Below are 19,761 nucleotides of genomic sequence, written 5' to 3'. Positions count from 1 at the left end.
TTCAAGAAGGGTAAGGGCAAGAAGGGATACTTCATGAAACGGCAAATCAGTTGCTGCTCTAGTGAAGAAACCCAAGGTAAAACCCAAACCCGAGACTAAGTGCTTCTGTAATAAGGGGAACAACCACTAGAGCATAATTACCCTAGATACTTGGTAGATAAGAAGGCTGGCAAGGTCGATAGAAGTATATTGGATATACATTGTGTTAATGTGTACTTTGCTAGTACTCCTAGTAGCACCAGGGTATTAGATACCGGTTCGGTTGCTAAGTGTTAGTAACTCGAAACAAAAGGCTACGGAATAAACGGAGACTAGCTAAAGGTGAGCTGACGATATGTGTTGGAAGTTTTTCCAAGCTTGATATGATCAAGCATCGCACGCTCCCTCTACCAAAGAGATTGGTGTTAAACCTAAATAATTGTTATTTGGTGTTTGCGTTGAGCATAGACATGATTGGATTACGTCTATCGCAATACGGTTATTCATTTAAGGAGAATAATGGTTACTCTGTTTATTTGAATAATACCTTCAATGGTCTTACACCTAAAATGAATGGTTTATTAAATCTCGATCGTAATGATACACATGTTCATGCCAAAAGATAGTAATGATAGAACCACCTACTTGTGGCACTGCCACGTAAGTCATATCGGTATAAAACGCATGAAGAAGCTCCATATTGATGGATCTTTGGGCTCGCTCGTTTTTGAAAAGTTTGAGACATGCGAACCATGTCTATTGGTGTATATGCATGAAGAAACTCCATGCAAATGGACCGTTTTGACTCACTTGATTTTGAATCACTTGGGACATGCAAATCATACCACATGGGCAAGATGACTGAAAAGCCTCGTTTTCAGTAAGATGGAACAAGATAGCAACTTGTTGGAAGCAACACATTTTGATGTGTGCAGTCCAATGAGTGCTGAGGCATGCAGTGAATATCGTTATGTTCTTACTTCACAGATGATTCGAGTAGATGTTGGGAATATTTACTTGATGAAACACAAGTCTGAATTATTGAATGGTTCAAGTAATTTCAGAGTGAAGTAGAAGATTATTGTGACAAGAGGATAAAATGTCTATGATATGATCATTGAGATGAATATCTGAATCACGAGTTTGGCACAGAATTAAGACATTGTGGAAATTGTTTCACAACTGATACAGCCTGGAACACCATAGTGTGATGGTGTGTCCAAACGTCACAATTGCACCCTATTGGATATGGTGCATACCATGATGTCCCTTATCGAGTTACCACTATCGTTCATGGGTTAGGCATTAGAGACAACCACATTCACTTTAAATAGGGCACCACGTAATTCCGATGAGATGACACCGTATGAATTATGGTTTAGAGAAACCTAAGTTGTCGTTTCTTAAAGGTTTGGGGCTGCGACGCTTATGTGAAAAAGTTTCAGGATTAAGCTCGAACCCAAAGCGGATAAAGTACATCTTCATAGGACACCCAAAACAGTTGGGTATACCTCCTAATTCAGATCCGAAGGCAATATGAATTGTTTCTAGAATTGGGTCCTTTCTCGAGGAAAGGTTTCTATCGAAAGAATTGAGTGGGAGGATGGTGGAGACTTGATGAGGTTATTGAACCGTCACTTCAACCAGTGTGTAGCAGGGCATAGGAAGTTGTTCCTGTGGCACCTACACCAATTGAAGTAGAAGCTTATGATAGTGATCATGAAACTTCAGATCAAGTCACTCCCAAACCTCGTAGGGTGACAAGGATACGTACTACTTCAGAGTGGTACAGTAATCCTGTCTTGGAAGTCATGTTGCTAGACAACAATGAACCTACGAGCTATGGAGAAGCGATGGTGGGCCCGGATTCCGATAAATGGCTCGAGGCCATGTAATCCGAGAGAGGATCCATATATGAAAACAAAGTGTAGACTTTGGAAGAACTACTTGATGGTCGTAAGGCTGTTAGGTACATATGGATTTTGAAAGGAAGACAGACAATGATGGTAAGTGTCACCATTGAAGAAAGCTCGACTTGTCGTTAAGAAGTTTCCCGACAAGTTCAAGGAGTTGACTACGATGAGACTTTCTCACTCGTAGCGATGCTAAGAGTCTGTTGGAATTATATTAGCAATTACTGCATTATTTATGAAATCTTGCAGATAGGATGTCAAAAACATTGTTTCCTCGACGATTCTTGAGGAAAGGTTGTATGTGATACAACCAGAAGGTTTTGTCTATCCTGAAATATGCTAATAAGTATGCAAAGCTCCAGCAATCCTTCTGAGGACTGGAGTGAGCATCTCGGAGTTGGAATGTATGCTTTGATGATGATCAAAGATTTTGGGTGTATACAAAGTTTATGAGAAACTTGTATTTCCAAAGAAGTGAGTGGGAGCACTATAGAATTTCTGATGAGTATATGTTGTTGACATATTAATGATCAGAAATGACGTAGAATTTCTGGAAAGCATATAGGGTTATTTGGAAAGTGTTTTCAATGGAAAACCTGGATTAAGCTACTTGAACATTGAGCATCAAGATCTATAAGGATAGATCAAAACGCTTAATAGTACTTTCAAATGAGCACATGCCTTGACGTGATCTTGAAGGTGTTCAAGATGGACCAGTCAAAGAAGGAGTTCTTGCCTGAGTTGTAAGGTATGAAGTTAAGACTTAAAGGTCGACCATGGCAGAATAGAGAGAAAGGAACGAAGGTCGTCCCCTATGCTTAAGACATAGGCTCTACAGTATGCTATGCTGTGTACCGCACCGAAAGTGTGCCTTGCCATGAGTCAGTCAAGGGGTACAAGAGTGATCCATGAATGGATCATAGGACAGCGGTCAAAGTTATCCTTAGTAACTAGTGGACTAAGGAATTTTCTCGGTTATGGAGGTGATAAAGAGTTCGACGTAAAGAGTTACGACGATGCAAGCTTAACACCTATCCGGATAGCTCTGAGTAGAGATACCGGATACGTATAATGGAGCAACAATTTAGAATAGCTCCAAGTAGAACAGTTATTTAGAATAGCTCCAAATAGAACGTGGTAGCTGCATCTAGGAGATGACATAGAGATTTGTAAAGCACACACGGATCTGAAAGGTTCAGACCCGTTGACTATAACCTCTCTCACAAGCATAACATGATCAAACCCAGAACTCATCGAGTGTTAATCACATGGTAAATGTGAACTAGATTATTGACTCTAGTAAACTCTTTGGGTGTTAGTCACATGGGGATGTGACCTTGAGTGTTAATCACATATCGATGTGAACTAGATTATTGACTCTAGTGCAAGTGGGAGACTGTTGGAAATATGCCCTAGAGGCAATAATAAATTGATTATTATTATATTTCCTTGTTCATGATAATCGTTTATTATCCATTCTAGAATTGTATTGATAGGAAACTCAGATACATGTGTGGATACATAGACAACACCATGTCCCTAGTAAGCCTCTAGTTGACTAGCTCGTTAATCAATAGATGGTTACGGTTTCCTGACCATGGACATTGGATGTTGTTGATAACGGGATCACATCATTAGGAGAATGATGTGATGGACAAGACCCAATCCTAAGCCTAGCACAAGATCATGTAGTTCGTATGCTAAAGCTTTTCTAATGTCAAGTATCATTTCCTTAGACCATGAGATTGTGCAACTCCCAGATACCGTAGGAGTTCTTTGGGTGTGCCAAACGTCACAACGTAACTGGGTGGCTATAAAGGTACACTACGGGTATCTCTGAAAGTGTCTGTTGGGTTGGCACGAATCGAGATTGGGATTTTGTCACTCCGTGTAAACGGAGAGGTATCTCTGGGCCCACTCGGTAGGACATCATCATAATGTGCACAATGTGACCAAGGGGTTGATCACGGGATGATGTGTTATGGAACGAGTAAAGAGACTTGCCGGTAACGAGATTGAACAAGGTATCGGTATACCGACGATCGAATCTCGGGCAAGTACCATACCGCTAGACAAAGGGAATTGTATACGGGATTGATTGAGTCCTTGACATCGTGGTTCATCCGATGAGATCATCGTGGAACATGTGGGAGCCAACATGGGTATCCAGATCCCGCTGTTGGTTATTGACCGGAGAACATCTCGGTCATGACTACATGTCTCCCAAACCCGTAGGGTCTACACACTTAAGGTTCGATGACGCTAGGGTTATAAAGGAAGTTTGTATGTGGTTACCGAATGTTGTTCGGAGTCCCGGATGAGATCCCGGATGTCACGAGGAGTTCCGGAATAGTCCGGAGGTAAAGACTTATATATAGGAAGTCCTGTTTCGGCCATCGGGACAAGTTTCGGGGTCATCGGTATTGTACCGGGACCACCGGAAGGGTCCCGGGGGCCCACCGGGTGGGGCCACCTGCCCCGGGGGGCCACATGGGCTGTAGGGGGTGCGCCTTGGCCTACATGGGCCAAGGGTACCAGCCCCTAGAGGCCCATGCGACAAGATATAGGAAAAAGGGGAGAGTCCTAAAGGGGGAAGGCACCTCCGAGGTGCCTTGGGGAGGATGGACTCCTCCCCCCCTCTTAGCCGCACCCCTTCCTTGGAGGAAGGGGAAAGGCTGCGCCTCCCCCCTCTCCCCTGCCCCTATATATAGTGGAGGGGAGGGAGGGCATTCATACCTGAGCCCTTGACGCCTCCCTCCCTCCCGTGACACCTCCTCCTCTCCCGTAGGTGCTTGGCGAAGCCCTGCAGGATTGCCACGCTCGTTCATCACCACCACGCCATTGTGCTGCTGCTGGATGGAGTCTTCCTCAACCTCTCCCTCTCTCCTTGCTGGATCAAGGCGTGGGAGACATCGTGTGTTGAACGCGGAGGTGCCGTCCGTTCGGCACTAGGATCATCGGTGATCTGAATCACGACGAGTACTGGTCTCTCCATTCACTTGAACGCTTCCGCTTAGCGATCTACAAGGGTATGTAGATGCACTCTCCTTCCCTCGTTGCTAGTCTCTCCATAGATAGATCTTGGTGATACGTAGGAAAATTTTGAATTTCTGCTACGTTCCCCAACAGTGGTATGACACACTGAAGGAATTCCTCATGAAGAAAGGCTTCAAACCCGGTTCACTTGATCCAACTCTTTTCACCAAAGCATATGATGATGAATTATTTGTGTGCCAAATATATGTTGATGATATTATCTTTGGTTGTACTAACCAACGTTACAGTGACTAATTTGCCTATATGATGAGTGAAGAATATGAAATGTCTATGATGGGAGAATTGAAATTCTTTTTAGGTCTTCCAATTCATCAAATATACAATGGCATATTTATATCTCAGGAGAAATACCTCAAGGATGTATTGAGGAAATTCGGCATGGAAGATTGCAAAGGCGTCAAAATCCCAATGCCCACAAATGGCCATCTATGCACTGATGAAATGGTAAAGACTTCAATCAAAAGGTATACCGCTCCATGATTGGCTCCTTATTGTACCTATGTGCATTGCTACCTCTTGAGCATGCGTTGGTTTTTCCCTTGAAGAGGAAAGGGTGATGCAGCAAAGGAGCAAAAGTATTTCCCTCACTTTTTGAGAACGAAGGTATCAATCCAGTAGGAGACTCCACACAAGTCCCTCCTACCTACACAAACAAACAAGAACCTCGCAACCAGCACGATAAAGGGGTTGTCAATCCCTTCACGACCACTTGCGAAAGTGAGATTTGATAGAGATAATATGATAAGATAAATACTTTTGGTATTTTTATGATATAGATTGAAAAGTAAAGATTGCAAAATAAAGTAGATTGGAAACTTATATGATAGAGAATAGACCCGGGAGCCATAGGTTTCACTAGTGGCTTCTCTCAAGATAGCATAAGTATTACGGTGGGTGAACAAATTACTGTCGAGCAATTGATAGAAAAGTGCATAGTTATGAGAATATCTAGGCATGATCATGTATATAGGCATCACGTCCGCAACAAGTAGACTGACTCCTGCCTGCATCTACTACTATTACTCCACACTTCGACTGACTCTTGCCTACATCTAGAGTATTAAGTTCATAAGAATAGAGTAACGCATTAAGCAAGATGACATGATGTAGAGGGATAAACTCAAGAAATATGATATAAACCACATCTTTTTATCCTCAATGGCAACAATACAATACGTGCCTTGCTGCCCCTGCTGTCACTGGGAAAGGACACCGCAAGATTGAACCCAAAGCTAAGCACTTCTCCCATTGCAAGAAAGATCAATCTAGTAGGCCAAACCAAACTGATAATTCGAAGAGACTTGCAAATATAACCAATCATACATAAAAGAATTCAGAGGAGATTCAAATATTTCTCATAGATATACTTGATCATAAACCCACAATTCATCGGATCTCAACAAACAAACCGCAAAAAGAGTTACATCGATAGATCTCCAAGAAGATCGAGGAGAACTTTGTATTGAGATTCAAAGAGAGAGAAGAAGCCATCTAGCTAATAACTATGGACCCGAAGGTATGTGGTAAACTACTCATAACTCATCGGAGAGGCCTTGGTGATGATGGAGAGGCCCTCCATGGTCGATTCCCCCTCCAACGGAGCGCCAACGAAGGCTCCAAGATGGGATCTCGTGGATATAGAAGGTTGCCGGGTGGAAATAGTTTTTCGTGGTGCTCCTGGATGGTTTTGGGGTACCTAGATATATATAGGCGAAGGAGGTTGGTCAGGGGAGCCATGAGGGGCCCACAAGGTAGGGGCGCCCCCCCTAGGATGCGCCAAGCACCCTCGTGGTTGCCTCGGCTGCTTCTTGACGTCCACTCCAAGTCTCTTGGATTGCGTTTGTTCCAAAAAGATCGCTCCCGAAGGTTTCATTCCGTTTGGACTCCGTTTGATATTCCTTTTCTGCGAAACACTGAAATAGGCAAAAAACAGCAATTCGGGTTGGGCCTCCGGTTAGTAGGTTAGTCCCAAAAATGATATAAAAGTGTATAGTAACGCCCATAAACATCCAAAATGGGTAATATAATAGCATGGAACAATCAAAAATTATAGATACATTGGAGACGTATCAAGCATCCCCAAGCTTAATTCCTACTCGTCGTCGAGTAGGTAAATGATAAAAAAAGAATTTTTGATGTGGAATGCTACCTAGCATATTTCTCAATGTAATTTTCTTAATTGTGGCATGAATGTTGAGATCCAAATGATTCAAAATAAAAGTTCATATTGACATAAGAAATAGTAATACTTCAAGCATGCTAACAAAGCAATCATGTCTTCTCAAAATAACATGGCTAAAGAAAGTTCATCCCTACAAAATCATATAGTTAGGCTATGTTTCATTTTCATCACACAAACTACTCCCATCAAGAACAACCCCAGTTTCAGCCAAGCAATTGGTTCATACTTTTTAACGCACTTCAGCCTTTTTCAACGCTCACGCAATACATGAGCGTGAGCCATGGATATAGCACTATGGGTGGAATATAATATGATGATGGAGGTTGTGTGGAGAAGACAAAAAAGAGAAAGTCTCACATTGACGAGGCTAATCAACGGGCTATGGAGATGCCCATCAATTGATATCAACATGAGGAGTAGGGATTTCCATGCAACGGATGCACTAGAGTTATAAATGTATGAAAGCTCAACAAAAGAAACTAAGTGGGTGTGCATCCAACTTGCTTGCTCACGAAGACCTAGGGCATTTTAAGGAAGCCCATCATTGGAATATACAAGTCAAGTTCTATAATGAAAAATTCCCACTAGTATATGAAAGTGATAGCATAAGAGACTCTCTATATGAAGAACATGGTGCTACTTTGAAGCACAAGTGTGGAAAAGGATAGTAACATTGTCCCCCTTTTTTTATTTTCTTCCTTTTTGGGGCCTTTTTTGGCCTTTCCTTTTTTTTCTTTGGCCTTTCTTTTTCTTTTTGGCCTTTGTTTTTTTAGAAGGGGCAATGCTCTAATAATGATGATCATCACACTTCTATTTATTTACAACTCATGAATTACAACTCGAAACTAGAACAGGATATGACTCTATATGAATGCCTCCGGCGGTGTAGCGGGATGGGCAATGACTCAAGAGTGACATGTATGAAAAATTATGCACATGGCTTTGCCACAAATATGATGTCAACTGCATGATCATGCAAGGCAATATGACAATGATGATACATGTCATGATAAACGTAACGGTGGAAAGTTGCATGGCAATATATCTCGGAATGGCTATGGAAATGCCATAATAGGTAGGTATGGTGGCTGTTTTGAGGAAGATATAAGGAGGTTTATGTGTGATAGAGCGTATCATATCACGGGGTTTGGATGCACCGGCGAAGTTTGCACCAACTCTCAATGTGAGAAAGGGCAATGCACGGTACCGAAGAGGCTAGCAATGATGGAAGGGTAAGAGTGTGTATAATCCATGGACTCACATTAGTCATAAAGAACTCATATACTTATTGAAAAAGTTTTATTAGCCCTCGAAGCAAAGTACTACTACGCATGCTCATATGGGGGAGGTTGGTAGGAGTTAACCATTGTGCACCCCCCACCTCCACCCATAAGGAAGGCAACCAAAAGAGCACCCCATGCAATAAATTTGTTACACAACTTTTACCATACGTGCATGCTACGGGACTTGCCAACTTCAACACAAGTATTCCTCAATTTCATAATTACCCAACCAACATGACTCTAATATTATCACCTTTATATCTCAAAATAATTATCAAGCATCAAATTGATCATATCATCCAATTCACTTCCTATGATAGTTTTTATTATACCCAACTTGGATGCTCATCACATTAGGACCAATTTTTAGCCATAGCAAATACCATGATGTTCTTAAAAGACTCTCAAACTAATATAAGTAAAGTATGAGAGTTCAATAATTTCTACAAAATAAAACCACCATCGTGCTCTAAAAAATATAAGTGAAGCACTAGAGCAAAAATTATCTAGCTCAAAAGATATAAGTGAAGCACATAGAGTATTCTGATAAATTCTGAATCATGTGTGTCTCTCCAAAAAGGTATATACAGCAAGGATGATTGTGGTAAACTAAAAATCAAAGACTCATATCATACAACACGCTCCAAGCAGAACACATATCATGTGGTAAATAAAAATATAGCTCCAAGTAAAGTTACCGATAGACAAAGACGAAAGAGGGGATGCCTTCCGGGGCATCCCCAAGCTTAGGCTTTTGGTTGTCCTTGAATTATCTTGGGGTGCCATGGGAATCCCCAAGCTTAGGTTCTTGCCACTCCTTATTCCATAGTCCATCAAATCTTTACCCAAAACTTGGAAACTTCACAACACACAACTCAACAGGAAATCTCATGAGCTCCGTTAGTGCAAGAAAGAAAAACCACCACTTAAGGTACTGTAATGAACTCATTCTTTATTTATATTGGTGTTAAACTTACTGTATTACAACTTCTCTATGGTTCATACTGATAACCAACAAGTGTAGGGGATCGCAACAGTTTTTGATAAGTAAGAGTGTCGAACCCAACGAGGAGCTAAAGGTAGAATAACTATCCCTCAAGTTCTATCGACCACCGATACAACTCTACGCATGCTTGACGTTTGCTTTACCTAGAACAAGTATGCAACTAGAAGTACTTTGTAGGTGTTCTTGGATAGGTTTGCAAGATAATAAAGAACACGTAAATAAAAAGTAGGGGCTGTTTAGATAAAGAAGCAATAAAGTAAATATAGCGAGTGTGGAAAATTGGTGGTAGGAGTTGTGTAATTGTCCCTAGGCAATTGACTATGTTACTAGGTCGGTAATCACTATTGCAATTCTATTTGAGGGAGAGGCATAAGCTAACATACTTTCTCTACTTGGATCATATGCACTTATGATTGGAACTCTAGCAAGCATCCGCAACTACTAAAGATTCATTAAGGTAAAACCCAACCATAGCATTAAAGTATCAAGTCCCCTTTATCCCATACGCAAACAACGTACTTAATCGGGTCTGTGCTTCTATTCACTCACGCCACCCACCATAAGCAAATCATAAACATATTGCAAACCCTACAGCAGGGATCCCTCACGCTTGCGCGACACCCAGGGCACAATAGGACAGCACCAATAATAAAACATGCAACTCAAACCAATCATAGCAATTCATCAATCACCGATAGGACAACGAAAATCTACTCAGACATCATAGGATGGCAACACATCATTGGAAAATAATATGAAGCATAAAGCACCATGTTCAAGTAGAGGGTACAGCGGGTTGCAGGAGAGTGGACCGCTGAATATAGATGGGGGAAGGTGATGGAGATGTTGGTGAAGATGACGACGGTGTTGGTGAAGATCGCGGTGATGATGATTGCCCCCGGCGGCGTTCCGGCGCCACCGGAAGCAAGGGGGAGAGAGCCCCCCTTCTTCTTCTTCTTCCTTGACCTTCTCCCTAGACGGGAGAAGGGTTTCCCCTCTGGTCCTTGGCTCCCATGGCGTGGGAGGGGCGATAGCCCCTCCGAAATTGGATCTATCTCTCTGTTTCTGCGTTCTCAGATTCTACCCCTTCATCGTTTCTTTAATATCCGGAGATCCGTAACTCCGATTGGGGTGAATATTTTGCCCAGATTTTTCTCGTAAAATTAGCTTTCTTGCGGCAAAAGAAGGGCATCAACCGCCTTACGGGTGGCCCACAAGAGGCCAAGGTGCGCCTGCCTCCCTGGGGCGCGCCCCCTATCTCGTGGCCACCTCGGACACCGTTTCACGTTGGTTCTTCCTCCGGAAAGTCCCAAATATTCCAAAATAATTCTCCGTCCGTTTTTATCCCGTTTGGACTCCGTTTGATATTGGTTTTCTGCAAAACATAAAACATGCAACAAACAGTAACTGGCACTGGGCACTGGATCAATATGTTAGTCCCAAAAATAGTATAAAAAGTTGCCAGAAGTATATGAAAGTTGAAGAATATTGGCATGGTACAATCAAAAATTATAGATACGGCGGAGACGTATCAGCATCCCCAAGCTTAATTCCTGCTCGTCCTCGAGTAGGTAAATGATAAAAAAGATAATTTTTGATGGGGAATGCTACCTAGCATAATCTTGATCATATGTCTAATCATGGCATGAATATTAAGACACGAGTGATTCAAAGCAATAGTCTATCATTTGACACAAAAAACAATAATACTTCGAGCGTACCAATAAAGCAATCATGTATTTTCAAAACAACAAGGGCAAAGCAAGCTTATCCCTACAAAATCATATAGTTTGGCCATGCTTCATTTTCGTCACACAAAATGCTCCCATCATGCACAACCCCGCTGACGAGCTGAGCAATTGGTTCATATTTTTTAACGCGCTTCAGCTTTTTCAACCCTCACGCAATACATGAGCGCAAGCCATGGATATAGCACTATAGGTGGAATAGAATATAATGATGGAGGTTTATATGGAGAAGACAAAAAAGGAGAAAGTCTCACATCGACGCGGCTAATCAACGGGCTATGCAGATGCCCATCAATTGATGTCAATGTGAGGAGTAGGGATTGCCATGCAACGGATGCACTAAGAGCTATAAATGTATGAAGGCTCAACAAAAGAAACTAAGTGGGTGTGCATCCAACTTGCTTGCTCATGAAGAGCTAGGGCATTTGAGGAAGCCCATCGTTGGAATATACAAGCCAAGTTCTATAATGAAAATTCCCACTAGTATATGAAAGTGACAACATAGGAGACAATCTATGGGTGTGTTTGGTAGCTGTTTCCACCCTAGCATAGTTGTTCCCATTTGAGACATGCTTAGTCTAGACATGCTCAGTACATGCAACTATAGTTGTTTGGTAGCAATGTATGTACTGATGCATGCTGAGCTGAGACTGTGTTTGGTAGGCTGCATGAGACGAGACATGTTGCACAGAGACTGTGTTTGGTAGCCTGTATCTAAGGTATGATGCATGAATGATTTTTTCTAAACCAAGACAAATATTGAAACAACATTTCGACAATTCATGGAACAATTCGAGCAATAAAATGTTACCACGCCAACATAATTTGAACAATGATAATATAAATAAAATAATCAACAATTAACATAACACATGATAACCTTGATTTGAAGCAGTGCATCACTAGACTCATATTACATAAGAATAATAACCATATTTCGTAGCAGTGCATCACTAGATTCATATTACATAGTCTCATTTGAAGTACACTTTATAATAGGCATTACAAATGGGACAGTCTCATCAAGCACCAACTAACAACAACTCAAAGAAGATCAGGATTGGCTTTCAAGATTCGCTTGAACGATGCTTTTCGTACTTCATCATCCATCTTCACAAAGTTAAGGCCTTTTGCCTTATGTTCTGTGAGATAATCTAAAATAGCCAAGCGCTCATCTTGATTAAACACAAGAAGGTCCATGACAGCCTTGTACAAGTTAGGGTGTGTTTCAGCATGGCAAGTGTTGTTGATAGCACTTGCAATCTCACGCATAGCATCAGTCATGTTGCTACACTGGATTGAGTCCTCCTCTGTCAAGCCAGATGCCCTCTTTCTCTTCTTATTTGAAGTAGGAGAAGGGTCCTGAGTTGCACTAGCAGTAGGAAGTACAAAGTTAGATCTAGGAAGATGTTGCAATACCTCATTCGTTGTTCCTTCCCCCTCCATGACATTCGGTTTATACTTGTCTTCCACAACAATACGCATTCCTAGGGGCACACCGGGGCCCATTACATATTTCCCAGTAGTATGCTTATTAGCAAAGCAAAGTTCCATATAGTCGTAGTTCTCCAGTGGAGAATTGAGCAATTCAGCATCTGCTGGATGATCCTGCAACACCATTTGAACAAAAATAATTAATTGAGACATCATTTCAGCTATGAAACATCATTATTTTTGGCAAAACTATATCATTTTAACACTCTTTGAGCACTAAGATAACTCATTTCAGCATTCAAAAAAGGCTGGTACATGGACATGCATACCTGAGTGTGGCCCAAATAGTGTTGTTCTTCTAGCACTACCATCTTCTTGTCATCATCCCAAAGTGCCCCACTTAAAGCCTTCAAATAGACAAGCCTTGTCCACCTATTCCTCCACTTGCGAATATGATTGTTCACTTGCGTAATAGACACATCATAACCAACGAAAGAAGATATACGCTTTGCAACTTTCAATTTTTCAACCTCTTTGAATCCTTTGTCAGTCTTGGCACCTCTTGCCGCCACCTCTGAAAGGCCTTTCAACATCAACGCCGACATAGGAGGAGTCCAATTCATGACCTTGGGGGCCTTCTTGGGGCTACTTGTTCCTCGATAGAAGTATGGATGCTATCCAACAACAAATTTCTCTCTCTAAATATAGCACACAAATGAAAAAAGGAGCTTTTCTCATCCTTAATTGATTTGAACAATTTATGTCACTAGAGTGATAAATATATCTCAAATTTGACTCTCTAGATATGGCACGATCGGCCAGGCTGCCCACGGTTATCCTCGCTGTTTGTTGCCTAGCTCTTCTAAACATGAGCATCTTGTATGCATACAATCCGGCCACTAGACCGGCTCCTCTCACAATTAATTGCCTTCGTTTTCTTGCCAATTCATCCATCTATGACAATACAAATAAATCGAAATTTAGCACAACAGATTTTTTTCAGCATGACAAGCAATGAACAAACTTCAATATGAGCATAATAGGTACAGCAATGAAAAGTTATACATCTACTGTAATCAGTTTAACCCATCAGAGAAGCAATTTTTTGTCTAACCCCTATATGAACAAGAGCTCTCTGTACAGAAAAAAAGGCCTAATCTATGGTCACGCAGCAGCGGCTCGTCCCTGGTCATGCAGCAGCGGCTCGCAGAGGCCGAGGCAGGAAGGAAGGGGTGAGGAGGGCAGAGGGAGAAGGAGGCAGAGTAGCTACCTCTCCTGGCAGCCGCGAGATTCACCTGGGGCGGCCGCGACTTGAAGACCAGGGCGGCGGCGAGGTTGACCGGGGTGGCGGTGAGGTTGACCGGGGCGGCGGTGACGGCGGCAAGGTCCAAGATCAAAGGGGGCCGACGGGGATGCAGATCAGGTGGCAGTTGCCATGGAGTTCGCGAGAGAGAGAGGGGGGCGAGGGGTGGCGGCTAGGTCAGGGAGGGGTGGTCCGAGCGAGAGGAAAAAAAGTTCGGGAGAGAGGTCGTTTGATCCTAGTGGGTCGGGAGGAGATTTTTGCGGGGGTCGAACCGAGCCTCGCTGACCCCAGCTCGCATGTATGTGGGTGCTCCAACGAGCATAGCTCGGGGCCTTTTTAGCATCATATGGGCTATGCCCAGAAGAGCCCATACACCCTGCCAAACACCTGAAAGTGGGTTGGGTAGGGAACTTTTAGCCTCATGCACCCTACATGCAGGCTACCAAACACACCCTATATGAAGAACATGGTACTACTTTGAAGGACAAGTGTGGAAAAGGATAGTAACATTGCCCCTTTTCTTTTTCTTTTTTTTTCTTTTTTTTCTTTTTTTCTTTTTTTCTTTTTGGGTGGGCTTCTTTGGCCCCCTTTTTTATTTAGGCTTCTTTGGCCTTTCCCTTTTTTTCTTTTTTTCTTGGGGCAATGCTCTATAATGATGATCATCACACTTTTATTTACTTACAACTCAATATTACAACTCGATGCTAGAACAAAGATATGACTCTATATGAATGCCTCCGGCGGTGTACCGGGATGTGCAATGATCTAGCGTAGCAATGACATCAAAAAACGGATAATCCATGAAAACATCATGCTAGCTATCTTATGATCATGCGATGCAATATGACAATAAATGCTCAAGTCATGTATATGATGATGATGGAAGTTGCATGGCAATATATCTCGGAATGGCTATGGAAATGCCATGATAGGTAGGTATGGTGGCTATTATGAGGAAGATATAATGAGGCTTATGTGTGATAGAGCGTATCATATTACGGGGTTTGGATGCACCAGCGAAGTTTGCACCAACTCTCAAGGTGAGAAAGGGAAATGCACGGTACCAAAGAGGCTAGCAATGATGGAAAGGTAAAAGTGCGTATAATCCATGGACTCACATTAGTCATAAAGAACTCATATACTTACTGCAAAAGTTTATTAGCCCTCGAAGCAAAGTACTACTACGCATGCCCCTAGGGGGATATATTGGTAGGAAAAGACCATCGCTCGTCCCCGACTGCCACTCATAAGGAAGACAATCAAAGAAACACCCCATGCTTCAAATTTGTCACACAACGGTTACCATACATGCATGCTATGGGACTTGCAAACCTCAACACAAGTGTCTCTACAATCCACAACCACCCACTAGCATGACTCTAATATCACCATCTTTATATCGCAAAACTATTGCAAGGAATCAAACATATCATATTCAGCGATCTACGAGTTTATGTAGGATTTTATGACTAACCATGTGAATGACCAATTCCCGTCATCTCTCTAAATAGATATAAATGAAGCAAGAGAGTTTAATTCTTTCTACAAAAGATATGCCTGCGCTCTAACAAATATAAGTGAAGAAAAGGAGCATTCTACAAATGGCGGTTTTCTATGTGAAGAGAAACAGGCAATCCAAACTTCAAATGATATAAGTGAAGCACATGAAGCATTCTATAAAGCCATACTCAAAATATTTAAGTGAAGAGCAATGAGCATTCTATAAATCAACCAAGGACTATCTCATACCAACATGGTGTATAAAAGAAAAATGAAAACTAAATGCAAAAGACGCTCCAAGACTTGCACATAATGCACGAACGAAACAAATCCGAAAACATACCGATACTTGTTGAAGAAAGAGGGGATGCCTTTCGGGGCATCCCCAAGCTTAGACGCTTGAGTATCCTTGAATATTTACTTGGGGTTCCTTGGGCATCCCCAAGCTTTAGCTCTTGCCTCTCTTCCTTTTCCTCATATCGAGACATCCTCGATTAGACACTTCATCCACACAAAACTTCAACAGAAAACTCGGTAAGATCTGTCGTGGTTCTAAGTCTGACAGTAGTGAAGGGGGGGTACTAAGGAGAGGCAAGGTCCTAGCTATGGAGTAGTTGTGCACACAAGAGTTTTATGAGTTCGGGCCCTTCTCGGAGGAAGTAACAGCCCTACGTCTCGGTGCCCGGAGGCGGTCGACTGGATTATATGTGTGAGAGTTACAGGGGTGCGAACCCTTCTGCCAGTGGAGGGGGTGGCTTATATAGAGGATGCCAAGACCCCAGCCTGCCCATGTGGCAGAGGGTTTAAAGTACATTAAGGCCTGGCGTTACTGGTAACGCCTTACATAAAGTGTCATCATGACCATAAAGACTACTTAATTACAGACTGTTTGGATACAGAGTAGATCTTGAACTCCTGGTGGTCGAGTGAGTCTTCATGGTCGAGTGTCATCAAGTTCGTCGAGTGTCTTCCAGTCCGTCGAGTGGAGTGCCTCTAGGTCGACTGGAAGACGGCTTCTTCTAAAGATGTCCTTGGGGAGGGTACTTTGGACAGGTCCATGACCCTACCCTAGGTACATGGCTTCATCATTAGCCCCCGAATGGATCAAGGTTTGAGTGAGGAAGGAGTTGAGAGTTCTTCCGACTCCCCTTTCTAAGCTATGAGTATGTCTTGTTCTGGACCAAATGACCATAGGTGACGGTATCAACTTCTTTTTCAGTCACCTTGATCCATTCTGGATATAGGTCGAGTGACTTTTCTATACTTGGAGATCTCCGAGCAACAGATCCGAGGAAATCTTCGGCCTGACAAGTTGCCCTGCTGTCCGCGGATTTAGTGGGATCTGAATTTTTGGGAAGCGCGCGGGACGGAGGAAACCGCAGTACTCAGATGGGATAAGGCAGGGACGCCTTGATTTCCACGCCACCTTTTTCGCCATGTATCGTGCGTGCGACTGTTGCGGGATTTGACAGGATCGCCCGGGCCTACCAGTCAGTCACTCAGAAGAGACTTTATATAAGGCGCCGGACGGGGGTTTTTCAAACAGTGCGCCCCCAATCTCTTCTCCCTCCCCGAATCCGCCCGCTGCGTTTGCTTCTGCCTCCACCCCGCTGCTCCTTGCGCGCCTTGCCGGCGACGATGGTGAAGGAGAAGACGGTGGCTTTGGAGCGGGCGAAGAAGGTGACGGCGAAGGCGAAGGGAAGAGCACCCAGTTGGGGCGGATCCTCGTCGCGGTCTGGCCTGCCGCAAGGCTGGATCCAATGAGATTGGATCCGCTCGACCATCACGCAGAAGGATCTCGACGACCTGGCCAACGAGGGACTGATCCCCCATGGGTCAGCGAGGCTTCCGGGGAAGGAGTGGCAGCCGCAGCCTCAGGAGGGTGAGTGTGTCCTCTTAGCCACCCATGTAGATCGCGGTTTTTCTCTACCACCAAATCTTTTATTTTGGGGGTTTCTGAACTTTTTTGGTGCACAACTCCATCACTTCACGCCCAATTCCATTGCCTACCTCGCTGCTTTTGTGTCTTTGTGCGAAAACTTCCTGGGTTGCCGGCCGCACTGGGCCTCTTCAAACACATTTTCACATGTCGCTCCCAGACGGTGAAAAAGGCTAGCCCGGATGACGAGAGAACCCAGGTTATTCAGATGTGCGGGGTCTCGGGGTTCAGATGAGGGGTAAGAGTGCCTTTCCATCCATGACCCTTCCCGAGTCAGTTCGAGGGTGGCAGTCGACCTGGTTCTACTGCCAAGACCAGTCGACGCCAGGACAGTCGACTGGTCTCCCTCCATTCTCCATGGACCGAGCGAACAAGCCATCTTCTCTGAAGGTGCTCTCGGAGGAGAAGGCTCAGGTTAGGATGCTGATGGAGCGCGTGGTCCAGCTCATTCGTGACGGAGTGATGGGTATGGATCTTCTAGAGGTTTTCCTTCGACGGCGCATTCAGCCACTTCAGTATCGGGGGCATCCGATGTGGTTGTACTCTGGACCCGAAGAGACCTCTCGGGTCCACCTGGAGGAGATCGATGATGTCACTTTGGAGAGGTGGATGACCGCCATCACAGGGAACAGGGACAATCCTCGTGGAGCCAGGAGGATCCCGCCACTCGACCAGTCTTACGAACCAGACAAGGTTTGACCACATCCTTCTGACTGTGCCTCTTGTCTTCTTCATTTCGCTTTGTTGCAATCCGGTCGACTGAAATTTTGTTTGTTGTCTTCCAGATCACTACCGAGATGTACTCAATGCCCAACGGGGCGCAAGAACCGACTGAAGAAGAAGAAGGAAGCGGGGGCGAAAGCCAGGAGGAGTGGGAGTCGGACGGCGACGAGGGTGATGAAGATGCTGGCTCTGAAGAGGAAGAGGATGAGGAAGAGGAGGAGGCAGTCAAGCCTCCTCGTACTGAAAGATGGTCCAAGCTCGCCCACGACCCAGCAGTCGAGCGTGGCAAGGGAGTCGTGCCTGCTGGGCAATCGACAAAACGCCCTTGGACGACTTCCCCGATGCCGACTGAGAAAGCGTCGAAGCAACCCCGAGCGGCACCGACAAAACCGGCGAAGGCCCTACCGAAGATGAGGATGGAGATCCCGACTATTTCTGGGTAATAGCATAACTCATGTTTTCTATTTTAACATGGAGATATTCTTGGTCAACCCGATCACTGACCGACTGATTTCTGAAATCGCAATGCTGCTACTTCTGAGACTTCAGCTAGGCATGAGGATCAAGAAATGGAGGATGCTGCTACTTCCCATCCTGGTATGATCTGTGCAGTTTCACTCTCGGTCGATTGGATCTTTATTTTTGACTTTAAACTTTTTCTGCAGCTCTACCTAGCATTATCATCGATCTCCCTGATAATGACGATGAAGGGCCGCTGAGGCCAAGGAGGTGCAGGAAGGCGACTGCTGGCAAGACTGCTCAGGCTGCGTCAGCACCTGAACCATTGGTTCCGGAGGGGAGCAATGTTGCTTGGCTACCGTGTCCTTTGCGGAGCCATTGACGAGTGCGCATCCTCCGTCGTCGAGTGCTGAGCCGCCTTCTCTCTTCTCCACATACCACGTCCCGGAGGACCAAGCAGGCACTCCCAAGGAAGTCATACGCCAAGTGGGGATCATGATGGAGCAGGTGAAGGCGATCCGAGCCGCCAGCCAAGCAGCTTATGACGCGAGTTCAGCTCTCTAGAGCAATGTCCAGGTTAGTTGAACACCGACTGAAAATCTTAATGTTTGTCATGCACCCAGTGGGTGTGTCGATTGGAATGTCCGGATTAGTGGGGGCACGCTGAGTGCACCCACTGGGTGTAGTCCCCGAGACTACGGTGGACTGCTGGCAGTCGACTGTAGTCTTTATGTCTTGAACTTTTTCTCTTTTACTTGCTTCACTTGAGCTGGTCGAGTGGAATCATGGAACCAGTGGGGGCACTCTGAGTGCACCCACTGGGTGTAGTCCCTGAGACCGTGGTCGACTGCTGGTAGTCGACTATGGTCTGAAGAATTCTTTGTTTTTTTTGTGTCTAACTGCTGACAGTTAGCTGCTTTCGGTCAACTGATCGATCCGAGCCGGTAGAACCAGTGGGGGCACTCTGAGTGCACCCGCTGGGTGTAGTCCCCGAGACTACAATTGAATATTTTGATTCGGCTGTAGTCTTAGAAATGCTACGATTTTTCCCTTAGTCACTCGGAAGTGATCTATCCTTGATATCTATCGACTGATCTTTCACAGAAATCTTGCGACCTTGTTTCTCGTTATACTAAGTTGGAGAACAAGCATATCCAGCTTGAACTTGATGTGAAGCTTGTCCAAGAGAACTTAACAAAGTCGAAGGAGGAGGCAAAAGGTATGTTTGGTGAGAA

This window comes from Triticum aestivum, chromosome 7B, assembly GCF_018294505.1.
Source record: "Triticum aestivum cultivar Chinese Spring chromosome 7B, IWGSC CS RefSeq v2.1, whole genome shotgun sequence".
NCBI classification, from domain to species: domain Eukaryota; kingdom Viridiplantae; phylum Streptophyta; class Magnoliopsida; order Poales; family Poaceae; genus Triticum; species Triticum aestivum.
The sequence above is the reverse complement of the archived record's forward strand: the minus strand, read 5'-3'. Positions refer to the sequence as shown.